This window comes from Lethenteron reissneri, unplaced genomic scaffold, assembly GCF_015708825.2.
Source record: "Lethenteron reissneri isolate LAM-NWPU_2019-01 unplaced genomic scaffold, ASM1570882v1 scaffold_1010, whole genome shotgun sequence".
NCBI lineage: Eukaryota > Metazoa > Chordata > Hyperoartia > Petromyzontiformes > Petromyzontidae > Lethenteron > Lethenteron reissneri.
Genome location: NW_026890685.1, coordinates 1 through 26,486, shown reverse-complemented (window position 1 = coordinate 26,486; position 26,486 = coordinate 1). Strand labels below are relative to the sequence as shown.

The 26,486-nt window shown below is 52.2% G+C and overlaps 1 long non-coding RNA gene across 2 annotated transcripts; it reads left to right on the top strand.

Moving 5' to 3' along the window:
- Window positions 1-4,580: 4,580 nt before the first annotated feature.
- On the top strand, window positions 4,581-25,530 carry LOC133361406 (uncharacterized). Of its 2 annotated transcripts, none has more exons than XR_009757358.1 (3): window positions 4,581-4,772; window positions 21,158-21,253; window positions 24,461-25,530. It is a non-coding gene; the product is annotated as an uncharacterized LOC133361406 (long non-coding RNA). The 2 variants fall into 2 exon arrangements; XR_009757359.1 differs by lacking the exon at window positions 4,581-4,772 and adding an exon at window positions 12,515-12,672.
- Window positions 25,531-26,486: the final 956 nt, after the last annotated feature.

Below are 26,486 nucleotides of genomic sequence, written 5' to 3'. Positions count from 1 at the left end.
GCATGTGTGTGAACGTGTGTGTGTCTGCTTGTGTCTACGTGTGTGTGTGTGTGTCTACGTGTGTGTGAACATGTGTGTCTACGTGTGTGTGTCTACGTGTGTGTCTACGTGAGTGTGTGTCTACGTGTGTGTGAACATGTGTGTCTACGTGTGTGTGTGTCTACGTGTGTGTGTCTACGTGAGTGTGTGTCTACGTGTGTGTCTACGCGTGTGTGTGTCTACGTGAGTGTGTGTCTACGTGTGTGTCTACGTGTGTGTGTGTCTACGTGTGGTGTCTGCGTGTGTGTGAACATGTGTGTCTACGTGTGTGTCTGCGTGAGTGTGTGTCTGCGTGTGTGTGTCTACGTGTGTGTCTGGTGTGTGTGTGTCTGCGTGTGTGTGTGCGCGTGTGTGCGCGTGTGTGTGTCTGCGTGTGTCTGCGTGTGTGTGTGTGCGCGTGTGTGTGCGTGCGCGTGTGTGCGTGTGTGTGCGCGTGTGTGCGTGTGCTGCAATAAAAGATCTAAATCGGCTCGGTATTTAAGCCGAGCGAGCGACCCGCCACGGCACTTGGCCGAGGTCGCCCCCGGCCACCCGTAGCGTCCTCGGATGCGTGGTTACGTGGGCTCAGAGCGGTTGCCACCTGTCCGAGCAATCCGTGACGGAGGTGGCAGACCCTATCGCCTTACCCACTCACCCACCCACCCACGCTTGACATCCACTCGAACACCCACTCATACCACTCACTCACCCACTCACTCATTCAAACACCCAAAGATCCATCCATCGACTCACTCACTCATCCACTCAAACACCCACTCATCCACTCACTCATTCAAACACCCTCGACTCACTCACTCATCCACTCATCCACTCACTCACCCACTCACTCATTCAAACACCCAAAGATCCATCATGACTCACTCACTCATCCACTCAAACACCCACTCATCCACTCACTCATTCAAACACCCATCGACTCACTCACTCATCCACTCATCCACTCACTCACCCACTCACTCATTCAAACACCCAAAGATCCACCCATGACTCACTCACTCATCCACTCAAACACCCACTCATCCACTCACTCATTCAAACACCCATCGACTCACTCACCTCATCCACTCACTCACCCACTCACTCATTCAAACACCCAAAGATCCACCCATCGACTCACTCACTCATCCACTCAAACACCAACTCATCCACTCACTCACCCACTCACTTATTCACTCACTGATACATTCAGACACCCACCCGTCCACCCACCTCCTCACTAATTCACCCATTAATTCACCCTACCACTCAACCATTCACCCTCCCATCCACTCACTCATTAACCCATTCATTCACTCAAACCAATAATTCGCTCACCCATCCACTCAGACTCTTGCTTACCACTCATTCACCCACCCACCCTCGGGTTGCCACCTGTCCGGGTTGGACCCGATACAATACGGGCCTTGGCATGGTATGTGTGTGTGTGTGTTTGGGTGTGCCAAGAATTGATTTGTAACCGAAATTGGTACCGGGTGTTGCTTTAAGGATTTTTGTTACCGCAGGCAGATGGATGATTGCACGGCACTGACTGAGAAATAAAGTTGTGGTCCTGGTTCCCTGTGATTCATGCGGCGCGTGATCTGGGGGATACATCCTCTTGGTTATCGTGCCAACAAATTGGGCTAGGAGATGTTAACTCCCTCGCCTGATATGCAGGAGGTCCGTGGGTTGATCGCGACCCTGACGCCAGCTGCTGTATATTTGGAGTTTGCGTGTGTCTCTCTCTCTCATCATCATCACGGTGGCTAGGAGATGTTAACTCCCTCGCCTGGTATGCAGGAGGTCCGTGGGGTTTGATCGCGACCCTGACGCCAGCTGCTGTATATTTGGAGTTTGCGTGTGTCTCTCTCTCATCATCATCACGGTGGCTAGGAGATGTTAACTCCCCGCCTGGTATGCAGGAGGTCCGTGGGTTTGATCGCGACCCTGACGCCAGCTGCTGTATATTTGGAGTTTGCGTCTCTCTCTCTCTCTCCCCGTGGTCGCGTGGATTTTTCTCCGGTTCCTCCCTCCGGTTTTTCCTTCCCCTCCACAGTTCGAATCAACATCACACGTTCAGAGTATTGAGCTGCTGCTGCCGCTGCCTGAGATTTCACATTAGAAGGCACTTTCGTTAAGCCGTCATTTTGTGATAGCCAGCTCACTCCCGATAAAGGTTATCTATCTCAGTTGGCCTCTTTACCTGGTACGGACAGTCTTTGACTTACGAACACAATTAGTTCCGAGCCCGTTCGTAAGTCGAACGGTTCATAAGTCGGAGCACAGTATTATTGAAATACACACACACACACAAACACTCACTCCCAGCGCAAGGCCAACTCATTTACATCTCACGGAGGATCGCTCAGCTGAACAAAATAGTGCGGCGGTTCGATTTGCAAACGAGAGTTCGCGTTTTAAGTCGATGTAAAAATACACACACACAAATCTTCCATGGAAGTTGGTTCGTCAGTGCGGGCGTTCGTAAGTGAGCGCGTTCGTAAGTGCGGGCGTTCGTGAAGTAAGGGCGTTCGTAAGTGCGGGCGTTCGTAAGTGCGGGCATCCCACTCGGGGTCCGAGTGGTGGCGTGAACTGGACAACAATAAAAGTGGAGGACGGTGGCTCCTGCTACCACCTCGTCTCCGACGGAGTGTGTGGGCGACGCACGCCACCCGCTCGATTGATAAAACACATAAGTACTGTATCACACTCGTATCTTTTGGAACTTAGTGCTGTTCGTTGCTGGCTGCTTCGCGTCTTTGGGGCCTCTGAGCCCGTTGCTCAGGAACTGTGTTCCAAACGAAGCGGGGGGGGGGGTGGGTAGCGCCGCACGCCTGTAGCCCAGCACTGCGTGGGGGCGGGGGTTGGTGGACCACACAAAGATGCTGTGAGACTCCCTCCCGTGATGTGGGCGACGAGGAGGAGCTGTGCCACATGGCTCGCCACGGGAAGGCGACACAGCAAACGAATACTGGTAGGAACCTCCTGGTTACACCGCCCACAGGGGATTGTTGTGTCCGTCCGTCGTGCAGGGAGGGGCTGGGTGGGGAGGGTGGGGAGGGGCTGGGTGGGAGGGTGGGGAGGGGCTGGGTGGGGAGGGGTGGGGAGAGGCTGGGTGGGGAGGGTGGGGAGGGGCTGGGTGGGGTTTGGGTGAGGAGGGGAGGGGCTGGGTGGGGAGGGGCTGGGTGGGGAGGGGAGGGGCTGGTCACCCCGTGGTGCCCTTATAAAATTCAACGTTTAACCTACTCACGCCGGCTTGTGCCCGCCCTCATAATCGGTCATATTTGCGGAATACACCACGCCGCCGTTCCTACCAGCTCCCTCCGCAGGAGGAATGTGTTTATTTTGTTTTACCAGGCGAGGAGGCATCACTGAGCTATGCAGCTCTTGTTCAGAAGCGACCTGGCCATCACAAATGACAGCTGAACGAAGCGGTGGCTTTTCGTCGTCATCATCGTTACCGTGTGGCAATGTAGAGCAGACATCGACTCTCAACGCGTGACGTTGATTCTAAATGTGGAGGGAAAAACCGGAGGACCCGGAGAAAAATCCACGGGACCACGGGAAGGGAGAGACGCAAACTCCACATATACAGCAGCAGGCGTCAGGGTCGGGACCGAACCACGACCTCCTGCCTACCAGGCGAGGTAGTTAACATCTCCTAGCCATCTCGTGATGATGAGAGAGAGAGACGCAAACTCCACATATACAGCAACGTATTTCGTCTGTACGGGACAGAGTGATTCTCAGTCGCACGAGTAGAATTTATCCGGGGTTGATTGGAATGCGTGTGTGTGATACTATTACTGTGTGTGTGATACTATTACTGTGTGTGTGTGATACTATTACTGTGTGTGTGTGATACTATTACTGTGTGTGTGTGTGTTTGGAATGCTGTGTGGGTGATTCTATTACTGTGTGTGTGATACTATTACTGTGTGTGATACTATTACTGTGTGTGTGTTTGGAATGCTGTGTTGATGATACTATTACTGTGTGTGTGATACTATTACTGTGTGTGTGATACCATTACTGTGTGTGTGATTGGAATGCTGTGTGTGGGATACTATTACTGTATGTGTGATATTATTACTGTATGTGTGATACTATTACTGTGTGTATTTGGAACACTGTGTGTTTGGAATGCCGTGTGTGATCGGAACGCCGTGTGTGAATGGATGACTGAGTAATTGTAAAACTGTATCATCGGCATGACGTATGTGATGTGATTGTTGTGTGCGATTGGACTGATGTGCGTTTTTGGATTACAGTGAGTAATTGTGATACTGTGTGTGTGCCATTGGAATGCCGCGTGTGTGTGATTAACACTGGGAGACCCGCATTCCTCACTCGCCTCGTAACCTCCCTGGCTCGCTGGCGTTACGTAGGCGGGTGGGTGGAGTGGCGGTGGTGGGCGGAGAGAGATGGAGGTGGGCTGGTGGGTGGGGTGGGTGGCTTGGTAATTGAAGGAGGCAGCCAATCCGCGCTGTGGGCAGGTAAACCTATCCCCGGCCATCCTATCCGCGCGGGCGCGTGCCCAGCCACACGGCAACCACGAATTGGCGACGGGAGAGACGAGGCAGAGGGAGAGAGGAGAGAGAGCCCAGTCCAGCACGACAGAACACATCGTACGCACACACATTTTACTCCTTCAGAGAACGAGAGAAGGGGAGTGGAGGGAGGAGGGCTTTCTCCGTTTCGTTACAGCAACAGCGTCGGGGCCTGGCTTGTTCCTGCTACTGCTGCTGCTGAAGGTAACCCCGGGCTCTCTCTCTCTGTCTCCTCTGCGTTGCGTGACCCGTCTTTAATTAATGACGACTGCGATGGTGGATGGCGGTGGCTATTAATCGCGTCCGTCTCTGTGTGTGGGGGGAGCGGTGGCGCAACGGTTGGCGCACTGCGCTCCTGCGAATCCGGCGACCCCGATTCGTTAGATTCTCGCTCGCGGACAACGCGAACGCGGCCGTCGCGGTGACGAATGTCTGAAGAACGGTTTGTGGGACCCGCCTCCCCCTAGGTCGACTCGGCCTCAAATGAGTGCCGTATCCTGCGTGTTGCTGCTGTCGTTAAAACATCGCTGACTTCGGGGAGACAAAGGCGAGCGGTGCTGCTGCTGCTGCTAACAGCACTTGTCCACACCCGTCTCGGCAGCCTGTTACGGCTCCGCGGAGCGAGGGGATCTTTGTGGTGGTGGTGGTTGTTAGTGGCGAGGGGGAGTCGGGGCGTGCCTCCTGCTGCTAGAATATTCATCGCCACTCCGACGGTACCACCACCACCACCGCCGCCGCCAAACAACAACAACAACAGCAGCAGCGGCAAGGCAGTCACGTGTGATCCACTGCGTGTCCTACTTGCCACGCTGCAATTGGGTACTGATGGTGATGGTGAGCATGGAACGTTGTTCCCACTCGCCATTCGCGTGGCATGCGTGGCTTTATCCTACTCTGTGTGAAGTGTTGGTGGTGGTGGTGCTGAAGGCCCCGTCTTGATCTAAAATAAATACTTGGCACGGAGGGCCGGAGCGAAACAAAAAGACCCCAAGAGCACCATCGCTGTCAACCCCTTCTTTTGTCAGTGCCCCCCCCCCCCCCGAGCTTACGACAGACAACCTTGTCGATCACCCCGTGCCATTTGTAAATCTCAACGTTCATCCCACAAAGTCCCATCACAAGGGAGAGACACAATTGTAGCTGCCCGCATTGAAACAGCTGTACGTCGTGTGAACCTGATAACTCAATTTCCCCGCACAAGCTACGGGCTAAACCGCGTGGGGTCAACAGCGATGAAAGCGGCGTCTTGCGGCCAGCGAGTAAGACGCAAACGACATCTCCCAAGATGTCCCGAGCCCCGTCTGACTGTGGGCCACGACGGAAGGTTTAGCAGCAGCCGCCTCGTCTTGCTCGCTCCACTTGAAGTGAGTTTATTGTTGTGTTTGTGGAGTGCGGGCAGGGGTGCTGGTGGTGTTTGTGGGCTGGTGAGGTTCAGGAGGGGGGGGGGCACGTTGGTGATGTTCAGGGGGGGGGGCACGTGTGGTGATGTTCAGGGGGGGGGGGGGGGGCAGCGGAGTGAGGGGTGCGTTGTGAGTGCCCTTGGAGCCGCAGGTTCTTCTCTAGCTCGTGGTGAGCGGTGGGCCCCAGGCCCCCTGCGACATGTAGAAGTGAACAAGTCTCGCGCTGGGGTTTGCCCCTCTGTGTGGTGCGGGGATGGTTGGATGGCTTCGTCGTCTGAATGTTTGTCGCGGGCGATTTCGATTTTTGCCTCGTCTTCTAGGGGGCCGTCCATAAATGACGTCACACACCTGGGGGGGGGTGAGAAATGTGACGTCACATTAAAATGCGCAACTTTTAAATAAATGTAGACAACACGTTCTACCTAATTAAATATACTGTTTGATAAATATTTCCTCCTACAACATCAGAGTGCAGCGCCACATTAAATACGAACTACAATGACAATAGTTTAAAGCGATTTGAAGCATGTTTTATTTTTGGGGGGGGGCAGAGCTTTGTGACCGTCATATTTGAGGGGGGGGGGTCTGACTTTTTGTGGCGGCCGTGTGACGAAGGGGGGGGGGGGCAAAAATCGTCCCAAATCGCGTGACGTCATTTATGGACGACCCCCTATGTCACATGGCTATCGTGGTTTTTCTTTTGGTGCTGTGTTGTTGTTAACCCGTGTCCCTAACTGGAACGTCCTGCGAAAGAGCTTTACAGCTCATCGGATTCCTCCTCCTCCTGCTGCTGCCACTCTTTAAATACCGATGCTGACATTGTGAGAAACATGGCACGGAGATTATTTAGATTTTTTTTCGATTTAAAGCTTTCGTGACTGCAGGGATCATCTTCTTGGTTCTTTCGGTAAAGTCACGTAGAATGGAAATAATAAAATAATAAAATAAAACATTATAAAATAATTCTCACGACGTTTCGGCCACAACGCAAGCAGCCGTCCTCAGGTGAAGAACAGGTCTGTCGGGAAGACAGCGTCTGAATGAAACACCCCAGGCGCTGTCTTCCCGACAGACCTGTTCTTCACCTGAGGACGGCTGCTCGCGTTGTGGCCGAAACGTCGTGAGAAATGTATTATTTTATTATGTTTTATTTTTATTATTTTCCGTCTACGTGACTTTACCGAAAGAACCAAGAAGATTATTTCGATTATCGCGGCGCTAGAAATGTCCAAATGATGGGGTCAATGTGTTGAGCGGCTCTCATTGTCGATGGCCAGGGCGCTTCTGAACAAGAGGTCAGCACCTCGGAGTGGGGTTGCCTGGGTCGGATGCCGGATGGTTTAGTTGTCGTTTGTTTGGTTTGGGTGATTTGTTTACTTTTCATGTACTTTACACTGCTAGTGTGTGTTTAGCATTGTGTTGTTGTTGTTGTAGTAGCGTTCTTACCCCGAGCCCCCTAACTGGGCATCCGGTGAAAACAAAAATAGCTTTTGTAGTTCATCGGATTCCTCGTGCCAGTCTAAATGGGTATCTTGAGATTGTGGTGGTGGTGTTGTTGTTGTTGTTTAGAACTTGCAGTCGTGCAGGGACTGCGACTGAATGCGCAGCAGTACCTCCTGCCGTAGGGGGGGTGGGGTGGGGGGTGGGAATTGGGGGGGGTGAGAAGGGGGGGTGAGAAGGGGGGGGGGATCGGCCACTGAACGGCACGGAGTGCTGCAGTGTCCGCCCGTCCCGGTTTGTGAACCGTCTAGGAGGGTTCCTTTCCTCCCACCCTGCAAATCCAAAAACGCCGCACCTGGGTGGGACCTTTTGACGTGGAGGTTACCGCTCTCCCCCTCCCCTACCTCTCCCCTACCTCTCTCTCCCTCTCCCCTACCTCTCCCCTACCGCTCCTCTCCCCTACCTCTCCCCCTCTCTCTCTCCTACCTCTCTCTCTCTCTCTACCTCTACACGGCTGGCGGCTGGATGTGGCTGCTCACGCAGGGCGCGGCACCACCAATAACCACCCCGACCTGTTCGCGCTTCAACATAAACACGGCGCCTCGCGCTGCTGCTGCTGCTGCTGCCCTCCGTGGCCACGCCACTCAAGGGCGGGGTGAGGTCGTGGGGGTCGTGGCGCAAGCTCTCGCCCCTGGCTCGCCCCTCTCGCACGGCTCGGCTCAATTGCTGTTTGCAGTTGCTCGGTGGCTTCCAAGGAAAGGCGTCGGCTCCCCCGAGTGTGGCTCGCTCGGCTCCCCCGAGTGTGGCTCGCTCGAGGCGTGGATCGTCGGCATCCTGATCTGGCTCTGGGGACACCTTTCTTGAGACATTTGGGGCAAATTGGAGCCTCTGAGCCTGTGGCTAAGAATGTGTTGATGAAGGGGGGGGGACGACCCCGCGTGGCCGTGCGTTGTGGGTTTGGGGGGGCCCCACGTCGTGGGTTTGGGGGGGCCCATGACGTGGTTTTGGGGGGGCCCACGTAACACTGATCTGTCATCAACTGCCCTCCGCGACCCTCCGTCACTCCCAAACGAAATCAATTCTTGTGTTCCCACTGTCGCTTTGGGGACGGTGACTGTGTGTGGTGTGCGCGGGTCTGTCAGCCGCGTGGTGCCAACACAAGCAAAGCACTCGAGTGATTTTCACGTTCAGCGTCTCGCCAGCAGAGCCGGGCATTGCTGTTGTTGTGTTGTGTGTCTGAGATCCTGGGGGAGGGGAAATCCCTCAGCCTGGAAAACATCGTGGGACAAAGTGGGGGTGACCCTGCTTGAGGCTGCGGTGTCTCAAATATTGGAAGAAGTCACCCCCTGTGAGTGGCTGACTGAGGTGCCATCTGTTGAGGAAGTACTGAAGGCGATCCAGAGTCTGAGACCAGGAAAGGCACCGGGCAGAGATGACCTCCCAAGCGAAATGCTGAGGGAGGGTGTTGTTTGTGCACAGTCTGCCCTACATGACATCATAACAACAGTCTGGACCACTGGACGGGTTCCGCAAGATTGGAAGGATGCCCTGGTGATCCCCCTCTTTAAGAAGGGGGGCCCGCACAGACTGTAACAACTACAGGGGCATCTCACTCCTCAGTATGCAGGGAAAGGTCCTGGCAAGGATTATTCAACATCGCCTTGCCAGGCACGCTGAGGAGAGGCTTGCGGAGCCCCAATGCGGTTTCAGGAAAGGGCGGTCCTGCACAGATGCCATATTTTCTGTCCGTTTGCTTCAGCAGAGGTGTAGGGAATTCAAACAAAACCTAAACCTCTGATTTATTGACCTGGTCAAGGCCTATGATACCATCAGTAGGCCTGGGCTCTGGGTTATTCTTTGTGCTTTCAGAGTCCCTGACCCTCTGCTCACGATCATGATGGTTAGCAGGCCCGGGTAAAACTACGTGGCCGGGAGTAGGAGCCATTCCCTGTTCACCTTGGAGTGCGACAGAGATGTCTTCTGGCTCCCACATTATTAACATCTATTTCGACCACGTAGTTTGTGATTCATTCGATGGCTGTACCGGAGGAATTTCCATCTGGTACAGATACGTACAGATACGTACAGATACAATGGGAGGCTGATCGATGTCCCGGTGCAGTCAAAGGATGGCTCTCTTGCTCAACCACGTTATGTATGCCGATGATCTGGTTATTGCTGCTCACTCAGAGAAGGAGTTGGAGGCGCTGCTGCTGAACCTTGAGCTAACCACTAAGAGGTGGGGACCTTACCATCAGCCCCACCAAAACTAAGCACCTGCCTGGGTATTTTGTACCATTGGACACTCCACACCCCACAACTCCCAATTGGTGATAGGGCAGTTGTGGAGAGTTTTCCCTTACCTGGGCAGTGTGCTCATGAACGGCTCCGGTTTGACAGCAGAGGTCTCACTCCGTATCAGTCGAGCGGTAATTATCTTTTCATCGGTTGCGTAACGCTGTGTGGTAGCTACCTGGTCTGTCGCTCTGCACGAAGCTTCAGGTCTTCTCGGCCACAGTCATTGCCTTCTCTACACTTGCGAAACGTGGACCCCCCTAATGGAGCATCTTCACCGGTTAGAAAACATTTAGGCTGGCCTGCCTACGATCTGTACTGGGTTTAAACCTGCAGGCTGCATTGTGTGAGGAGCTCACATATCCTTGAAAGATCTGGACAAAGTCCCATCGGTGAGCTCCTCCGGCAGGCAAGGCTGCGTTGGCTGGGTCATGTAGCCCGCATGCCCAGCCACCGCATGCCTAAACAGCTTTTGTTCGGCCGGATCGAGGGGGCTTAACGGGCGCGGCACGGGCTAAAGAAGAGATGGAGTGATGTGGTACAGGAGGACGTGGAGCTGAGTGGACTTACCACATCGACACACACACACGTAGACACACACATAAAAAACACACAAAGATCCCCCGTATAGCCTTAACAGACTGTCGGGGCAAGTGCTGTTAGCGAGCACCTATGACGGCCGGGGCAGACCCAGCAGGTGCCACGGGTCGACTGACCGAGATGAGTGGCCGATGCACCACCTGTGCCCCCTACTGTGCCAACTTGCTGCGCTTTAGCCACCCTCTTCCTACACACACACGCGCGCTCGCTCGCTGGTAAAACAAAAAGGTATCCCATCAACATTATGACCACTCGACTGCAGCTGTAAATGATGGGATAGTTTCCACGTTGTGTTTTGTGCTGATCGCCTCTTGGCGGCCTTCTCTTGTCCGACGCTCCGAGAGACGAGGCCTTGGCAGAGACCTTCGCTGTCTCTGGTGTCGGCCAATCGGTCTCGGAGACGATGCGTGACATGTTGTTATTATTATTATTGTCAGAGCGTGTTTGTTTTGCGTGGTGTTTGCCACGAGGATGTGTGGTTAGTGCGGACTTGATGGTGTTTGAACATCGTAACACAACTCCTGTTTTTTTTGTTGTGCCAGGAACGGGTAAAGTATATTTTCACGTCTGTGTCCCCCCTCTCTCTGCCTTTTATAAATTAACTATATTACTTTTAAAATTATATACACATCTCCGTCAGCCAACACGGCTACCGATCTCCTGCGTTGGCTACAGGCGAGACAATCTCCGGGCTGGTGTTTGACGTTCCGTGTTTGGCCCTCGTCAGCGGTGCATGCGGCTCACGCACAGCCCGATTCTGCCGGTTTGTTTAAAAAAAAAAAGATTCGTTTTGTTGTGGTGGAGGCCCTTAATCCAGCAGTGGATAGAGAGAGACGGCACAGATTTGGTGGTGATGGTGATGGTGGTGGTGATGGTGGTGATGTGAAGTTACTGGGAGACTTTAGTGACAGCCTGGCTGTCTGCATCTCATCCACGCCGTTTAATCACAACACTGCTGGTCACACTCACCACACACTCGCCACACACTCGCCACACACTCGCGACACACTCGCCACACACTCGCCACACACTCACCACACTCACCACACACTCACCATACACTCACCATACACTCACCATACTATCGGTCACAGCAACACACAGACAAAGACACCCGTATAGCCTGGTAACAGACTGTTGGGCAAGTGCTGTTAGCGAGCACCTATGAAGGCCGGCACGGCACATCTATCATCTACAACACGATCAGTGCTGCTTGTTACCGAGCGCTTGCCGTTTTGGGATCAGCGCGCATGGAAACCGTTTAAATTAAACGATCAAAACCCCACCGAGCTGAAGCATCATGGGACTAGCCGTGTCACGGCATGGACCCAGCAGCAGCAGCAGCAGCAGCCTTGATTGACGCCGCTACCATGATTTCATTTGCCCTGCAGAGAACCGTTCACGGTCCTCGGGAATTAGTGTTGCAGCATTGGGGTTGTTTGGCCGGTACAGTGCCATTTTAATTAATGAGTGGCATTTAGCAAGAAAGCAGAGTGCACGGAGGACACCACGTGGTGAAGGGCAGCTTCTCGATCAACGCTCTCCTGGACACCACACGGGCTCTCCGTCCTTTATCCCCTTCCCAGCCTACAACACCTGGCAAGCCCTGTTGGTGGTCTCTACTCCACCCGGATTGCACCTTTACTGAGATCCGCTGAGGAAGAACCTAAACTGAACTTTTTGTATCGCACCAGGTAAGGCCCCGCTGCTGAGCTGTGTGGTAGCTCTGTTATTCAGAAGCGACCTGGTCATTGCAAATGATAGCTCAACCAAGTGGCGCATCATCATCATCACGTGAACATTTATAGCAGCTAAACACTCTAAATGTGGAGGGGGGAAACCGGAGGAGCCGGAGAAAAATCCACGCGGTCACACAGACACGCAAACTCCACATATACGGCGGCAGCAGGCATCGTCGGAGTCAGGATCACACCCACAACTTCCTGCATACCAGGCGAGGTACTTAACATCTCCTGGCCACCGTGGCGACCTCGGTATGAGTCACGGAACTAATTGCAGCACAAACCCCCTTGCCTTTCTGGCGGGTTTAGCCATCGCGGTGTTTTGCGCAATTTATTTTATTGAGGTACAAAGTTCGCCCGTAGCCCGCCTCGGCCATTGGCGGGTGAGGGCGAGATTGCTCGGTCGACCCGGTAGGCGTCGTAATTGTCCATCCCGCGGTGACGACGCTTCCAGTCGCTGCCGCCCAGGTGGGATACTCGGGGTGAGGGCACTCGGCTGCCGATGAGACTTTGCCGAGGCGGTGGTTGATGTCGGTGGTTCATCGGCAAGCGGTGTCTCTTGACCGGTTCACTCGGCGCTGCTGCTGCTACTGGCCTTTTCCACCACGTAGACAAAACAATTGTAAGGTGGGTGCGGGAAGACTTCTTCACAAATCTCGCTGATCGCCTGATGATGACGCTCCTGGCTGCCGGTGTTGTTGTTGTTGTTGATCACCGGCGAAACGTCACCGGCTACTCGAATCGTAAACGTTGTTGTGGGTTTACTCTCCAACGCGCAAACCGGTTCGTGCTGAAGCAGTAACCAATTATTGGCACGTTTTGGTTCACGAGGCGGTCATTACTGATTGGGCGTGTCGGGTGGTGGCGGGTTTAACGACACACTTATATTTACGCGATCTAACCCAAATAATAACTTTATAATTACGTACAATGTTGATTGCGAAAGCCCACGCGTTTTAAACTATTTCTAAGACGTGTCGGCTGTTGTGACCAACTTTACCATTCGCATTGCATTGATTTTTGTCTTTGGTCAATGAAAAACTGAATAGGGTTTTACCTTTGCCGGCAGTAAAACAGGAGCTGTGTTAAGATTTTCAAACACCAATTCGATATTCCTCTTGCAAGGCTTCGAGTCTGCGTTTTTAACCACACGTATACTTTGATATGTGAGCATTATCTTTGTGCTGTTTGCCTTTCGGCGTCCTGTGGTCTGACATGGTGAGACTTGGCCCTAAAGAAGGCTATCTCTGGTGTAGTCCAATCGGTTTAAAAGACAATGCAAAACATTCTTCTTTATTGCCAGAGCATGTTTGTCTGCGTGTTTTGCCACAAGTACGTGTGGTTATTGTGGATTCAATGCCTTGCAAAGGTTTCTGTTTGGTGTTAGAGCAGGGGTCGGGAACCTTTTTGACTGGGAGAGCCATAAAAGCCAATATTTCTAAATATCTTTCATTGAGAGCCATAGTATTTTTAACGTATAATAAATTAAATATGTCTTACTTTTAATGCGACTTCTGGTCACGGGACCCGTGACCCGTGAAATTTTCTTAAAACTAATTTCTGTTTACTTTAAAATGACACAGTATTATTAAGCAATATCGCAAGTATTTTAAAATCAGTTCCAAATTGATTTATTTTTATTTTTTTATTATTATATTTTTTTCAACTCTAAATTGTCTGGGAGCCACATGCCGTCACCGGAAGAGCCATATATGGCTCGCGAGCCATAGGTTCCCGACCGCTGTGTTAGAGGATCTCTTAACACATCCTGTTCCATTGCCTGCGAGGGTAAAGCCTGGTCTTACTTTTTGATAATTTCTACATTCTCTTGTAAACTGATTGGTCTGCACCAGAGACGGCCTTCTTCTTCATGACCTGGTCTCACCCGTGTTAGACCAGAAGACAATGCACATACTATCAGAGCGAGCTTGTTTGCCTCCCCTCACCTGGTAACACAACAAGATCAACTTCACATCAACCCGCCCACTCGCCCACCTGCTCATGTGAACGAGGCTCCTGTACCATGAGGTCTCACCTCGTCACATTGACACTTGAATCGTTGAGCTTCTTGTCAACAGCTGAGAGAATGTACCCGCTCGGGTAAAAGCGCAGCCCTGCAATTGCAGGACCCAGAGAGTATTTGGCCTACTCTTCGGCGCCGACCAGACAGTAACCACACGACCTGCCGATCACAGGCTGAGCGCTTGCGAACCCGGTTCTCACAACCGCTGCCGGGTGGACAGAGGTGGGTCCTGGTCATTTTTGCCGATGACCGGTACCAGCGGTGTCTCAAGATCGGCCTTTGGTGGTGGGGGCAGGTTCGTGAAGGACGCTGCTACCGGGCAGTCGGAGGCCAGTCGCCCTCCAGCAAACACGGGAGAGGGCAGAGGAGCAATGCTCACAACAACGAGCAGAGAGCCAGGTGGCTAAAATGCAGCGAGTTGGCGCAATAGGGGGACACACGTGCATCTGCCAGTCATCTCGGTTAAACCATGACACCTGGGTCTGTGCCGTGACCTCCTGCTAGCATGCGTTTGACACTTGACGTGGCTTTAAAGTGCACCTGGCCTGGCACAGGCACGCTGGTGACATCACCGCCACTTGGTGGTGAATGGTGTTGTATCTTTGTTGACATTCTATTGCACCGTACGTAGCCAACCGTGCGAATCGGAGATGTGGGTGAAGGACAACAACGAAACCCAAAAAGCAGTTCTGAAGAATTAAGTTTTCATCTCGATCATTTTTAACAGCGCACAGCTCCCAGTTGCTTCCTGATATCGGAACAGAGGAGCGTTCCAGACGGCCGCAGAAGCAGCGGCTGCTTGTGCTGCTCTGCACACACTCGCCAGCTTTTTGTGCCACAGTTTGTGTTCTTGGTTCTTTTCGGTAAAGTCACGTAGAAGAGAAATAATAAAATAATAAAAATAAAACATTATAAAATACAATTCTCACGACGTTTCGTCATTCAGACGCTGTCTTTCCGACAGAACTGTTCTTCACCTGAGGACGGCTGCTTGCGTTGTGGCCGAAACGTCGTGAGAATTATTTTATTATGTTTTATTATTTTATTATTTCCATTCTACGTGACTTTTCCGAAAGAACCAAGAGGATGAATCCCTGCAGTCACGAAAGCTTTAAATCGACATCCCACAGTTTGTGTTCATGGTCTCGACTCTGAAGGGCGGAATCGTCGCTCGTGCGTAGCTCGCTTCGACCCGGCGTCCCATGCGTGGCATCTTCAGCGCGTTGAGTTGGCAAGTTATTAATTTCATTAATTGCATAACACTGGTCAACACACTTTTTCTGGCATAAGGTATTTCAACGGTTCTAAGGTAATTTTGGGTGCTGATTCCAAATGTGGCAATCAGTTTTTGTCTATCACATCAGGTCTTTGAGATATCCAATATTGCATTTTCAATAAAAATTGCAGAAGAAAAGTATAAAATAAAATGTGGATATCTACATAAAATGATATTATAAACACACTATCCTAAAAATACAGCACCATATTTTAACACTAAAGCAGTCACTGACTCGCAACAACTCGCAATCATAAGTGACAGAGTTAATTCGGGTAAAAGCAATGAAAATGGGGTATGCCGATAGCATAAAAATGAGATGTGATGGAGCAAATCTGAGATCAGATTTCGAATGAGCACCCTGAAATTAGTCTAAAACAGCTGCAAAAGTCCAGGCCAAATTTGTTTTGTTGATCAGTGTAATATATGTATGCTCATCGCAGTTGGATGTGCAGATGGCACAGATGGAGATTAGTCCACACTCTGCTGTACTGTCTTGTCCTGGCAGAGCCAGGGGGTATGGCTGCTCCCCGCCACCTATGGGAAGGGAGGTCCACAGCCCAATTTGTGTGGTGACCCACCAACCCTCGCTGCTTCTGCCTCTACAGTGCTTGGTCACAGACTGCCACGTGCAGTGTTCAGCCACCACTACCCATATTCTTAGGTTTTTTCGTAAAGTCACGTAGATTAAAATTTAATTAATAAAGTAAAATAAAAATAAAAGAAAATCACTGTGATTTTTATTTTTATTTCTATTTTACTTTTATTAATTTTGTGATTTTAATTTATTTTTATTTAACTTTTATTAATTTTATTTTTTATCTACGTGACTTGACCGAAAAAACCCTAAGAATATGAACCCTTGCAGTCACGAAAGCTTCAAATCTAGAATCACCACTACCCAGTAAACAACTTGATTAGCAGCGCGCGCGAGCGGGCGTGTCACGTGCCGATCATTCTCGTTTCGGCAAAAGTAAATAAGCAGACGTCGCTTTGGCAAATCCGCCGCTGCACGTGAAGAAATGAAATGAAAAAAAATTCTTCCACGACTCATCGGCCAGCTGCGCGCGGCCTTCTGGGAGCGCTTCTTGTTCAGCGATTCGAGACGATCTCGTGGGCCGGTTTCAACGTTCAGCGTCTCAACGGCAGAGTTAGGGGCCGTCCATAAATGACGTCACGTACCTGGGGGGGGGGGGGGTCAGACATTTGTGACGATGTGTGACGAGGGGGGGGCGGGTGAGAAATGTGACGTCACATCAAAATGCGCAACTTTAAATAAATATAGACATGTTCTACTTAATTAAATAGACTTTTTAATAAATGTTTTCTCCTACAACATCAGAGTGCAGCGCCACATTAAATACGCACTACAATGACAATAGTTTAAAGCGATTTGAAGCATGTTTTATTGGGGGGGGGGGCAGAGCTTTGTGACGTCATATTTGAGGGGGGGGGTCTGACTTTTTGTGACGCCACGTGACGAAGGGGGGGGGGGTCAAAATCGTCAAAAATCGCGTGACGTCATTTATGGCCGGCCCCTTTAGTCGAAGCCGCTCCCGAGTTCTGCTCGTCTTGGGTCGATGCTGCTGTGATTCCGCACTCCCAGAATGCCGTGCGGCTGATGGACAGATTTTCGAGGGAGGAGCATCAACTGCTTATTTATGTTACTACTTTTATTACTATTATTACTATTATTATTACTATTATTGCTATTATTATTATTACTATTATTATTACTATTATTGTTACTATTATTATTCTATGTTGTTACATTGTCAACTGACGCTAACGCTTCACCGGTAAGTTGGATACAAATGCTCACAGCCGTATATTCTATCATAACTGTTGGCTGCAGAGAAGATTACAAAAACCACGCCTGAATGTCTTGACTCGTTTATCCCGGAAGAATCCGATGAGCTGTGAAGCTCTTTATCATGGATGTGAATGTGGGGTCCTATAGTCCGTTTGCCAGTCTGTTGGGTCCATTCCAAAAGACTTTTAAATATCGATAGACGAAACCTGGATGGGTTGTTTTGCTGTTGGGGAGGTTAACGAAATCAATAACTATGTCACCTGCAAAACCCCGTGGAGTCGTGACGTTATCGTGCAAAGATCTGGAGCTAAATATACACGGAGCTCCGCCGAACGCCGACACAATCACAATGCGTTCCACGGAGCGAGGCGTCAATAGACGCGGAGGTGAGATGACGCAAGTCGGAGCCAAACATGGGAGCCGGAGAGGACGAGGAATCGTGACCCAGAGTCTGCCGAGGGGATCAGCTGGCGGCCTTGACAACGATCTTCTTCTCTCTCGGTCACAACATTGACGTCGTGCTTGGGTTGTGGGTGGAGATCGACGGCCGCATCATCAGAACATCGCCACCACCACCAACAGCAGGCAGGCCCAACAGCAATAGCCAGCGCCGTTCGCCGCCAAGTGACGGTGGGGTCACCACGGCGGCTGTGCCAGGCTAGGTGCACTATGAAGCCACGTGAAGTGTCGAAGACTCCCTGCTGACAGGAGGTCATGGGACTGACCCAGCAGGTGCCGTGGGTTGTCCTGGCTGAGATGGCGGGCCGATGCACCAGCTGTGACCCCTACTGTGCCAACTGATGTATTTTATCCGTCTGGCACTCCGCTCGTTGTTGTGAGCGTCGCTCCTCCGCCATCCGTTGTTGTGGAGGGCGACTGCCTCCAACTGCCCAGTAGCGTCCTTCACGAGCCTCCTCCACAGAGGCCGATCTTGACACCGCTGGTACCAGTCATCGGCAAGTCCACTCGGCCTTCACATCCTCCTGTACCACGTCACTCCATCTCTTCTCTAGCCCGTGTCGGCATTCGGTGAAGCTCTGTGGCCAAACGGAAGCTGCTTGGACACGCGGTGGCTGGGCCCCTCAAACGCTGCCACGTGCATCTCCTCGCCAAAGGAATGTTAAAAGACGCAGCCCACAGTCCTTTGCGATAGCTCTCAAATAATGATGATAATAATAGTAGTAGTCTTACCCGAGCAAATACGTTATCTGATTCGTAAATCGCGTGCGGTGAATGGGCTTGTGTTCTTTCTCGCGATGGGATGACATCGGCGGTGAATGAATAGCTCGGGCGTGTTCTGAACCCCCACCACCACCACCACCACATACTCCAGCGTGAGCTGTCCGCAGCGGTTATTTCCGTCCCGTCAGATTGTGCTCGGAATAGTTGCGCAACCCACAGGTGCGTGCGTAGGTAGGCACGCACGCGCACGCGCGCGTAACACCCCCGCGAGAGACGCGGGCACGCGCTCCGGGCGGTGGTCTTGGGCGGGCGTGGTGCTACCCCCCACACACCCCCCCACCCCCACCCACTCACTCACCCACTCACTCTCACACACCCACTCACACACCCACTCACACACCCACTCGCACCCACCCACTCACACCCACTCACACCCACCCACTCACTCCCACCCACTCCTCGTCACCCACCCACTCCCACCCACTCACTCCCACCCACCCACTCACTCCCACTCACTCACTCACCCACCTACTCACTCACTCACCCACTCACTCACTCCCACCCACTCACTCCCACCCACTCCCACTTGTTACCCTGCATCGGTGGTGCTGCTACTCGCTCGCAGCGCTTGCCCCTTCACGTCCTCGAAAGGCTCCACGTGGGGGGTGGGTGGGAGGGGATCTTTGTCTTTAATTTGTGGCCGATGCGGTGTGGGTGACACAAGGGGGTGAGAACCCTGAGATTACATTACCGACTCGGGGGGAGGGGGGACCCCTCCTCCTCCTGTGGCGCTTTGTGCGTTCCTCCGCCACCCGGGGAGACAAAGGCGGCCGGGCGTGTCTGCTGGCCACACTCTCAACCCACAGTGCCCGGGCTTCATCGGTGTGGCTGCTACTCGCTCCCAACAGCACTTGCCCATGGACAAGTCTGTGAAGGCTACACGGGGGATCTTTGTCCTTGTGTCGTGTGCGTGTGTGTGCGTGTGTGTGCGTGTGTGCGTGTGTGTGCGTGTGTGTGTGTGTGTGCGTGTGTGTGTGTGTGTGCGTGTGTGTGTGTGTGTGCGTGTGTCGTGTGCGTGTGTGTTGTGCGTGGCCGTCACCTTGAGCTCGTCGGAGTTTACGTTGCGATGTCAAAGCGCGCGCAGCTCCCACTCTGAATACCTCCGAAGGAATGTTGACCGCGTTCCCGCTCGCGTGCCAACACCAGGTGAGGGGCTGTCTGAAACCGGTCCTGGCCCTTCCCCTAGGTCGACTCGGCCTCAAACGAGTACCCGGTGCCCACCCGAACGCGAGTTTTGGATTTCGTTCTCGCCGGGTAGAGAGACAAAGACGGCCGTGCGTGGTGTGTTGCTGTCTGGCTCGCCCCTCCTCTTGTTCCGTGCTCGCCCTTGGCAGGTGCTCACGGAACGGTGGTGGTGGTGGTGGTACGTGTATCTCCTGCGTGGCGATCAACCCCTGGCTGTGTGATGGCGTTGCGCAGCCGATTTGAGAGCGAGCCTGGCCGTGATGGTCTGGGGCCTGACACAGCCGAGCCGCCTCCATTCCCCCCGGGGGTCTCCCCCAGCACCCCCACTAGACCCCACCAGACCCCGCCAGACCCCACGCCACGGGCCGTGCCCGTCGTTCCGGTCACCGGCCTCGGCGTCGTTCACACGCGTGGCGGTGGTGGGGCCATCAAACATCGCATCATCATCATCATCCTCTTCCCCCCCCCCCCACTCACCAGCCATCCACCTCCTCTCCACGTATATGGTGGACCGAGGCGGTGGTGTTGGAGGTGTTAGGGGGCACGCACAGAGGGGAGCCGTCGGCTCGTTACCAAACAGCGGCGACCTCCGGCACGGTGAGAGCCGGCCCAGAGCCCCTGCAGGCGAGAGAGAGAGTGGCGGGGTGAGGAGTGGTGTGGGGGGTCACCACCCACCACCATTACCACCAACCACCATCACCACCACCACCACCATCACCACCAACCACCAACCACCAACCACCCACCACCACCAGCAACCACCACCCACCACCACCATCTGGTGTTCTCGCCGTGCGTGCATTGCGGCAATTGACATGTTGAGGCTTGTTTTTTAGACACACACACATACACACATCTAAACATATGAACCGAGTTTCGGTGGGGAGGGGGAGGGGTTGGGATGTCTTCTGTTGTTATTTTGGGTTTCCAACACCCCCCCCCCCCTCCAGGTCTCTGTCCAGCTTCTGGTTTTGTTTTTGGCCGTGGGGTCTGCAGCACGGGGCCGTACCTGGCTGGGTTGGGGACAAAGAGTCGCGTCATCCCTCTCCGCGTGGTGGTGCCTTGCTCTTCGCCTGGCTGTGTTCTAAGCGAAGATTCCCTGCCTCTGTGTCGCCGACTCTCTCGCCAGCTCACACCGTGTCAACTCGCACGGCTTAGCGCGTATTCTTGTACAGGGAAGTTGAGTGTTTTCAGGTCCATACGGCGTTACAGCCGTTGCAATGCGGGCAAGCATGGTTCAGCCTTTGTTTATCCCTTGCGATGGGACTTTGTCGGATGGACGTTGAGCTTTAAGGGGCACGGGTTGACCGCTAAGGTCTGAATGTATACTAATGTAGTCATTGATAAGGGGGTGAAGGCCGTCTCTCTCGGATTGCCACAGGCTCCAAAGACTCGCAAGAGTTTGCTCGAGGTGCCAATTTGGCTACAGATGGCATTGCTCATGTTCTCGCTTGACTCGTGTGCGTGTGGTTTTTATGTTTGAGAGGCTTGGCCAAGTTTTGTTTGTACTAAGGGGGTGGGTGGGTGGGGATGGTTAATTTAACTAATGTCGCTTTTGTGTGGTGTCCAACAGATTGATTTGCAGGTGATTTACGATCCGACACCGTTCACACTCCACACTGTACGTGCACCCCTAGCGTGGAGCTGCTGCTGCTGCTGCGTCCGCCTTGTGAGTGGAATGTTCGGGGCGTGGGTCACGACTGTGAATAATCACCAGAGTGGTGGTGGTGGTGGTGATGATGGCAGCTCCGTGTTACCTGGGGGCGAATGGGTGTGAAAGCACACGCACACATTGTGAGCTACAGAAGCCACAGGTGTGTGTGTGTGTGAAACAAATACAAAGATCCACCTCGTGTAGCCTTCACTGACTGTTGGAGCAAGTGCTGTTAGCGAGTAGCACCTATGGAGGTGAGAACGGCTCACCAGAGGGGGTGGGTGGCCAGCAACCACGCCGGGCCGCCTTTGTCTCCTCGAGCTGGCGATGTTTACACACCGCACCAGGCACTACACTACCGCTCCCCCCACCTCTTGTGTGATTGTTGGTGTGGAAACACACACACACACAGACAGTGTGAACTGCAGAAGTCACGGGTGTTTGTGTGTGGGTATGAAAATACACAGATATTGTGATCTACAGAAGTCACAGGTGTGTGTGTGGGTATGAAAATACACAGACATTGTGATCTACAGAAGCCACAGGTGTGTATGTGTGGGTATGAAAATACACAGACATTGTGATCTACAGAAGCCACAGGTGTGTGTGGGTATGAAAATACACAGACATTGTGATCTACGGAAGTCACAGGTGTGTATGTGTGGGTATGAAAATACACAGACATTGTGATCTACAGAAGTCACAGGTGTGTGTGGGTATGAAAATACACAGACATTGTGATCTACAGAAGCCACAGGTGTGTGTGGGTATGAAAATACACAGACATTGTGATCTACGGAAGCCACAGGTGTGTATGTGTGGGTATGAAAATACACAGACATTGTGATCTACAGAAGTCACAGGTGTGTGTGGGTATGAAAATACACAGACATTGTGATCTACAGAAGCCACAGGTGTGTGTGGGTCAAAAATACACAGGCATTGTGATCTACAGAAGCCACAGGTATGCGTGGGTATGAAAATGCACAGACATTGTGATCTACAGAAGTCACAGGTGTGTTAGTGTGTGGGAGCGGTGGTGTAGTGGTTAGCGCTACGCTGCGCTACGAACCTGGCCACCCGGGTTCGATTCCCGCTCATGGCCAACACCGGTGAGGATTATCTGAACCGGTCGTGGGCCTCCCCTAGGTCGACTCGGCCTCAAATGAGTACCTGGTGCGATGAGTAAACATCGCCACTGGGAAGACAAAGGCGGCCGGGCGTGGTGCTGGCCACCCACCCCCTCGTGTGCCGTGCAGGCCTTCATAGGTGCTCGCTAACAGTACTTGCCCCAACAGCATGTTAAGGCTACACGGGGGATCTTTGTCTTTGTGTGCGCGCCTCTGCTAGCCCTTGCCATGTGGCCCACTCCAAACCAGGCCCCCGTGTCTCAGAGACGGAGAGACCCAGATCAAGATCCCCCCCCCCCCCCAACGTCTTGGCACCTCACCAGCGCATGGCCGGCGATGGGACGCCCACCGTCAGAGCCAAATTCCCTTAAGTTGATTTAAATTTTCTTGGTTCTTACGGTAAAATCACGTAGAAGGGAAGTAATAAAATAATAAAAATAAAACCTAATAAAATAATTCTCACGACGTTTCGGCCACAACGCAAGCCGAAACGTCGTGAGAATTATTTTATAATGTTTTATTTTTATTATTTTATTACTTCCCTTCTACGTGACTTTACCGAAAGAACCAAGAAGATGAATCCCTGCAGTCACGAAAGCTTTAAATCGAAATTTGATTTAAATTATGATGATTTGTGACGATTTACGATGCACTCGCCCACACACGCAGAATATCGTGTGGCTGATGTGTGAAATAAAAGAACCCCCCATAAGACAGACGATGGGGAGGTGACGTCTAGGAAGGGAGTGGGTGAGGGTGTTTGTCTGTGTTGCTGTGCTTGTCTGTGTTGCTGTGCTTGTTGTATTCCACACGATGGCGCCAATGGCCATGTTATTGTTGCTATGTTTTACTCTGCAGCGTTTTGTGTCAACTGCGGGACGCAATTCTACCACAGAGAGAGTGGGGTGGTGGGGGCTTTTGCCGATCACCACCGAGGAAAGTGAACCATGGTTGTGTCGATGAGATGGATTGTTATTCGCTATTACACCCAATACAAATGTTCGCCAGCATCGGTTGAACAAGCAAGGCCGCTAAACTGAAATAAACACTTTTTTATTGTACCAGATAAAGGGTCGTCCATAAATGACGTCACCCACCTGGGGGGGTCAGACATTTGGGACGATGTGTGACGAGGGGGGAGGGGGGTGAGAAATGTGACGTCACATCAAAATGCGCACCTTTAAATAAATAGACAACACATTCTAATTGAATAAATATACTTTTTAATAAATGTTTCCTCCTACAACATCAGAGTGCAGCGCCACATTAAATACGCACTACAATGACAATAGTTTAGAGCGATTTGAAGCATGTTTTATGTTTGGGGGGGCAGAGCTTTGTGACGTCATTTGAGGGGGGGTCTGACATTGTGACGCCGTGTGACGAAGGGGGGGGGGGTCAAAAATCGTCCAAAATCGCGTGACGTCATTTATGGACGGCCCCAAAGGCCCCACTGAGTTTGTGAAGCTCTTTGTCAGAAGCGACCTGCCCATCACAAGTTGTCGCCCAACGAGAAGGGGCTTGTCCATCATCGTCATCATCACTATCGTCGTGTGCAACTTTATAGCAGCCAACAACCCTCAACGCGTGATTGTTGAATCCTAAATGTGGATGTGGAAACCCGTAAGACCCTGAGTAATATCCACGGGGAGCGAGACCCGCCAACTCCACATGCACAGCAGCAGGCGTCAGGGTCTGACCCAGACGCCCGACCTCCTGTATCGCGGGCGAGGTCGTTAACATCTCACAAAACCGGTCCCCACTTATACTCCACTTTTGCTCGTGTTGAGACCGCCATGCTGCTGGTTTGGACGCAACTCCCCCAGAGAGAAGGCCGTGCCTGGCTCGTGATGAGATGCGCAAGAGAGTAAAGTCATATTTATGTTTAATTTAGAGAGACCGACATGAGGATGAGGTGTTACACTCCCAACTTTATTTGTGTTGTTCGGGCTTGTAGAGTTCCAGTTATAATTATATTAGTATAGTTTGCTCCACCGGTCAAACTGGTTTTTTTGTCAGTATTACGATGACGCTATGTTCCGAAACCGCGTCTTCTGCCCTCTCCTCCCTCGCGTCCCCCCCTCCCGCCCAGTGACACGTGTTCAGGTTCTGTACACGCAGCACGGGAGCGTCCACACCGGGCTGACGGGATGTGTGAAAACACCAGCGAAGATCGACTTTTATGGTCGACATTGTGGGACGGATATGGCAGTGGGAGGCGACTGGTCGAAGCTAGCGCGAGATGTCTCGCAACGTTCCGTTTAACACATTTGCGTTTGATTTGGACCTCGGTTCAGTCCACGACTGCTGAATTCTTATCGCGACTCCGATTATTGGCACAGGGAAGCCTCGCCGAGTCACTTGGCTCCCTGGTCACGGTGATCCTGCCACGTTTTCACAGCAAGGAGGTGAGATGGCGTGACGCTTGACGCCTGCTGCCGCAATGTGTGTGTGCGTGTGGTTCCCAACCGAGATGCTTACAATGTAATCTCTCGATCTGGACCGTGAACCCGGCCACACAATGTCCTCGTAGCCTTGGCGGATGACGTTAGAATGATCTTTAGCATGCCCCTAACCCCAGCCAAGCCCGCACGATGCGAAGCTGTGGCTTGCGCGCTATTTCTATCGCCGGTTTGCACGCCACGTGATTAGGACGGGCCGCACCTCTGCATGCCGCAGTGAGTGTGTGTAGGTCGACTCGGCCTCAAATGAGTACCTGGTGTAGCGGTGTGTAAAGATCGCCACTGGGGAGACAAAGGCGGCCGGGCGTGGTGCTGGCCACCCACTCCTTTGTGAGCTGCGCCGGCCTTGACAGGTGCTCTCTAAACAGCCCTTGCCCCAACAGTCTAAGGCTATATGGGGGATCTTTGTCTCATGCTTTAATGCGTGCCTCTTCATTGTTTGGTCGAGGGAAGGTGGCACCGATGTTTAAAAACGGCGTCTTGTAACGCCCTTGCTTGATTCATCGTTGTCACAAATGCACACACGGGCCTCGATGTGTGTCTGCTTGTGGATGAAAGCCCCGGGCTAACGCGAGTGAGTTAGAGCACAGCAATTATTAAGATTATCATCGGCGTTTTTTTTATTGTAAGAACGTTGAACGAGTAAACCAAGTGTTCATTCGCGTTGTTGTGCAGACGTTGCAAAATAAATCAGCGGACAAGTACACTCATTGGCTGTGTGGGGTGGTGGAGGGTTACGACACATTTATACTTACGCGATCTAACCCAAAATCCTTTATCATGAATAATATCGGTCGCGAAAGCCTACGTGTTTAAAGTACTTCTCTTTCGCGTGTTAGTCACTCCAAGGTATAAAATACGCATCCTGGTAGCCACACGGCCTTCTGGGAGTGCATCGTGCCATCTGCGTTGACGCCAACGCAGGCAAAAACCCGGGGGCGGTTTTGACCTCGAGTGTCTCACCAGCAGATGCGGGCTTGCCGAGACCAATGCTGATCAACTGTGCGTGTACGTACGTTGCACTTCTTTTGCACCGTACGTAGCCAACCATGCCCATTGGAGGTGCCTGGGGGGGGGGTGGCGAAAGGACAACGAGGCAAGGAACTGGTTTCAGCAGTCTTGGTATCATCAGCATCAGTCAGGTTGGGTTGAGCCGATGCTGTCAAACTGCCCAGATATGTATCGGTGAGGAACTGGTTTCAGCATTCATTGTCAGTCTAACACGTAGCAGGCAATATCATCCATAATAGAGGGGGGGGGGGTTGGGCTGTCGCCTGATGAAGCTGGTTGTAATTACTGGCGAAACGTCGTACTCGGATTGTAAATGTTGTGGCTTGGCTCCCCAACACACAACCGGATAGTGCTGTACTAGTATACTACACTATATACACCACTTTACATTACATACTATACACTACACTACTATACACTACACTATATACTACACTACTATACACTACACTATACACTACACTATACACTACACTACACACTACACTATACACTACACCAATATACACTACTATACACTAGTGTTGTACTTGTGACGAATTGGCACGTTCTGTTTACGTGACAACCCTCACTAGTTGGCCGTGTCAGGTGGTGGTGGGTTTTTAACGACACATTCATATATTTACGTGATCTCACCCCCAAAAA